Here is a 5,321-nt window from a genome sequence, read left to right as displayed (position 1 = left end):
TTTCCCGGCTAATTATATGCGTTTATTATCAAATTTGGTTTCTGTTCTGTCAGACTTTTTATTCTCCCTGACGACGAGTCGTCAATTGAAACTTTGGTGATATGCAACGATTGAAACCGGCCGAAATCCCGAGATGATTTCACGCAAAGTTCAGCTTCTGTTAACCCATGAGCACCCCCAGAGTTGAGAGAGAAAAATCTTAGCAAGATTCAGACTTAAATGAATGCGGCTGATATCTCATGACGAATATATATATACCAGGCGACCATAACTAAAAATTGACGTAATAGAAACACAAATGGCGGCAACTGGAAATGCAACTACTAAGTGTTCATATATCACAGTCAAAGTTTCATATGAGAACAGCTCTATTCACTGACTTAAGCGTGAAACATTATCGCCGGATTCAGGCTTTGGTAATTTAATTCAAAGGCTATTACCACTCACCACTAAAAGTCGTGCTTGGGTGGTCAACTAAGTAAGTAATAAGCAGGGTTCATAAAGAGTAGACACAATAGCTAATATCACTTATGGTTCTGAGGTCGATTTAGATTCTCTGTTCCATCGTATCTGCTGAATTAATTGCGATATTCCACCATTTTCGCTTTTAAAGAAATAGAAACCCGGGTCGTGCCCATATTAGAAGAATAGTGAACGTTACAAAGTTTTATTTCTTTTATTTCCAATAGAAATTTTCATTCATTCGACAGTAAATTGCCCAATACCATTCACTTATAAGCCTTAAAAATGGTCGCTCGAGGCTTTGGCAAAACGTTTTCACGAGTTTGGAGCGCTCATTTTGCGATCGTGACATCCACGCATAAAGTCAATCCAAAAGGACGCATTTTTTGCGAATAACGCTCAAATCATGCTGCCATGACCTGAGAAGTGGATCCTCCTTCACGATGGAAGACGGGTGGGGGGGAATGTACGGGGTGTACGTAGAAATTGAAATTGAAAGAGAGATATGAGAAGAGGGAGGGCGGAGGTGAATGCCGAATAGGGTCAACGGCCAGCCAACGATTAAAATAAAACGTCAGCGCTTCTCCGCACCCGCTTCGACGCACCCATAATGCTCGCTCCCTCGCTGCTGCACCCGGCGCGGCGGCGGCGGGGGTGAAGTCATCAGGTCCAAGAGGAGAACGCAAGCGATAATGGAAACGCAAAGGAAAATACTACATTCGCACGGAACGAGAATGAAAAGGGACCGCGGAAGAGGATTTTCAAAAAATATATACAGATTCCTATACGCATTTACATATGCATGGAAAAGCAAAATTGTGTCACGAAATGATAACCCTGTAAGCTGATGCCAGTAGAAACCAAAATTACCAGTGATGTATAGGTCGAAAACGCACCATTTTTAAACTACTGAAATTTTGAGACGAGCGCAAGTTTGCAATGTTGCCGGATACTCTGGACGACTCATGGCTTCGAGTGCTTAGAGCCTGCATTTACCTTTTCGTTTGTCCAGAGCATCTGACAACAGGGCAAAGTCGCGGCCAATGAGAGCGCTTGACACAAAGTTTCCGTAGTTTAAAAATGGTATGTTTTCGACCTAAGCGTCATGAAATATTTTGGTTCCCACTGGCATCAGCTACCCAAGATGTGAGGGCTCAGGGGACCTCTGCAAGGATACAACACACCGGGGCCGGGACCCAGCATTCGTTCTGATTCGCCCGATTACCCGGGGAGAGGGTTGGATGGGAAGGAACAAGGAAATAGGCTCCGCCGCTGTGGTCCGAAATCGGAAAAAGCCGGACAAAAGTCCAAAATAGCGTTTTTTGAGGTAGAGACTTCAAGCATGACATATATGCTCAAAAATAATTGATAATCATGAAACAATATCTCATTTTTCATAGATCTCATCCGTTGCTAAGATACAGAGGACCAAACACGACCAAATTTCCAAAAACACGCCCGATCTCATTTTTCTTCGAAAAACTTAGAAGTTAAGCTGCTCGTAGAGTTTTGGAAGGATTTTAATGAAGTAAAAACATTATATTCTAGTAATATGGTACTCTATCCACACTTTCCATTATTTTGAAATATTTTGGTGCATATCGATGAGGTATAATGTCGCAAAATGACGGCTCCATTTGTATGGCAAAACCTGACTTAAAGTAGGCATTATCTTTAGTTTAAGAAATAGCAGTTCTCCAATTTTTACTGAGAGTATTAATTCAAGATAGATTAAAAGTATAGAGCAAAAATCTTGGAAAAAAGTGTGCAGCTGCAAAAATGAACGCAATTTTTCGATCGCGCTTCACGTCCCGACTCCACGACGCGGAGGCTTGGAGACTCGGTGATACCGATGGATATTTCATGTTGTTTGGAACTTAATGACTCAAAATCTTTGTTTTGTGCACACTATACAGTATCTATTGACCTGATATGCTAAATTGAAGATATTACTAGGATATTGGATCGTTATACTAGGTTACTGAACGCGTAAATCTAGTAACATGCTTTGGTTTTCCAAACTCAACGGAATCAGGTCGCATATTACGAATATCCTTAGAGTAGGATTGAGGTTTTCCCGCAAAGATTGACATGCACGATTACCAAGAAATGCAAAAAATGTCATCCTTTTACTAATCGATTCCCTTTTCATTCTCGCCAAGGAAGAGCGTGCGAAAATAGACATTTTATGACACCGCGCAGCCTTTGTTGTTATAGAATGGATATTTCCGAAGACGTTTTTCCATTTCCTATCCTTTTCAGTATGCCATATAACCTACCGCGAGGAAATTACAGTAATTAAGGGATATTGAAATGATTTAATAGCTTTTGTAAAAGAAATTTTTTTCGTATTTAATAATCAAATGTGAATTAATGCAGATAATACAATTTTTCAATTGAAAGTTTTAGCATTAAAAATCCCATAGGAATACAAATTATATAGAGTATTTTCCTTATTTAATTCTAAAAGATACAGAATGATTAAAAAAGTGACAACAATTTGAAGAAAGTGTTGGATTTAGTCTCCTCAAGGGAATACTTTGAAATCATAATTGAGTGCACTGTGCGCCGCCGCGATAGGAGCCCGACGACGCCTCTGGGAAAGGGAGGGGAGGGGTGGGACGGAGCAAAACACCTTACCGCTATAGAAGCTGAAAGGGCCCACTTACTTTAGAGAAGCGAAGAAAGAAGATGAAGACAAAAATGTTAAGCAAGAAAAGAGACGCCTAAGAATAAGAAATTAGTAGACATCACAACAAAATCTATGAACAAAAATGTCCAATAATTCCATCAATCATTTTTGTAACTTAAAAAAGTAATATTTTAATTTTGAAAGTTTTGTTATGTTAAATAATTTTCAAATCTCTAATCTGTATGGAAACTACTGTTACTTTATTTACTAGGGGGTAAAATGTTTAAAGGAACCCCAATTTCTGTTACGGAATACTTACGGAATAAATTATGCGTATAAGAGGAGAATGGAATAGACTGAAACTCAGACTGGACATCTGATAACATTTCATTATCCTCTTTTTTTCGCATCGGCTATCCAAGGGTTAATTTTAAATTTAAGGGTTAAAATTTCGTGACATATTTTTTCTCCACACTGTATATAGATGTTGTGAATGCAAAAATGTCATGTCAACGTGAGGGGTGCCGAGAGAATGATAGGTTAGAGATGCCGGTGAGTCAGGGACATCTCTTGGTGACAGAAAACGGCAGCGAGATAGATGGAAGAGAGAAGAGTTAAGGGAAGGGACGCGGCGGGAGGGCTCCGGAAGGGTATTCAAAAAAGATTCGAAGTATTCAAAGCTGTGTTGCTATCTTTTGTCTCAGTGAATGTGTCTTTTTTCCTTCCACTTAGTTAGAACTCTTTTTGCTCTTGTGGCAGAAGTTGCTGTTATTTCTGTTATACGTTGAGCGGCAGAACTATCTTCTTCCTCTTTAAGACTTAAAGATGCTGCCAATGCTAGCTCAGCAGCAGAGGAAGAACTTTTAAAATTACATAGGTACTTTTCTTCTTTTTGATCTATCTGAGGAAGTGCTAAAATAATTTTTTGGTTTCCCCGATGAACCTAATGAAAATATAATATGTAGATATAAATTCCAAGAAAAACTTTTGTCCGTATTATAGCACAAAAAATAGAATCATAAAATAAATACCAGTCGTTGTAGAAGTACATGGTAGATACTGACGGATTGATGGAGAAATTCATCAGATACTAATAACTGAAACACATAGAGGGAGAGGTCTGAGGAAAACGTGATACCGCAGAGATAGTAAATACCCTTACTCGGTGGCAACACCGTAGTTTATTGCCAAGATGACTAGTGTTTTGCAAATCACTAACGATTAAAATACCTAAATTATATTGACGAACTGACAATAACGAATGCACTAAACAAGAAGCAAGTAGACATTGTTTGCGAAGTGGGTTAACAAGTAAGTAATATAATAATGTCAGGTGGTTCATAGTCTTTGTTTGGATGTGACTTTAACGTATAAATGCGGTTATTTTTTTACTTGCATAAAATATAGCACTATCTCTTAACATTTAACCCAATATCCTGGATGCACATGCAGATAAAATTGCTGTCTGCATCGCCCAGCATCATCATGAAATCCCTACGCCGAGAGAGGGAGAAAACACTTTCAGATGGGACGTGAACGAAAAGAGAAACCACGCAGGAGAAGAGGTCTCAAAAAAGGTAAAAACAAATGAAGGGAGCAACACGAAAACAAAGTATAGTAATGCCCTTTTTTCTTCCACCCCCACAAGCTGAAAATGGGTAAAGCACTCGCGTCGGGAAGAGATTCGCACGACGACCGAATGGCAGCGCTGGCGTCGCTCCGAAATGGGTTTGTGGACGCTATATTTTAACACTTTGCCAGGGACTACGAGATTTCCTCTCCCACCTCGGCCTTTTTTATACTTGGTTTTTTTGTTTGTTGTTTTTTATTCTGTCCTCCCACAGACTTTCACGAGGACTCGAGATACAGATGCGGACGCGATGCGCGGGGGGGGGGGGGGGCAGAAAACAAAAGAAAAACGCATTGGGTCATTTGCACGCTGCGCAAGTCGTGCGGTTATTATTACACGCTCGGGTCACCAGGACGACACCGACGACAACATTCCCGGCGAGCATGCGATGCCAGATAACATGTTTGCAGGACAAATAAGCGTCTCCAACGGCTCCGAATTAAATAAATTTCGCGGCGATTCTGGAGAATGAAAACATAGCGAGGTGACAGGTAGGATTAAACACGGAGAAAAAAGGCGTCGGAATTGGGAGACAGCTGCGAGAGAAAACAAAACATTGCACTGCCCACATGTTTGGTGCTGCGAAGTCTAACTGCC

The sequence above is a fragment of the Ischnura elegans genome, chromosome 2 (assembly GCF_921293095.1).
Source record: "Ischnura elegans chromosome 2, ioIscEleg1.1, whole genome shotgun sequence".
NCBI classification, from domain to species: Eukaryota; Metazoa; Arthropoda; class Insecta; order Odonata; family Coenagrionidae; genus Ischnura; species Ischnura elegans.
The sequence above is the reverse complement of the archived record's forward strand: the minus strand, read 5'-3'. Positions refer to the sequence as shown.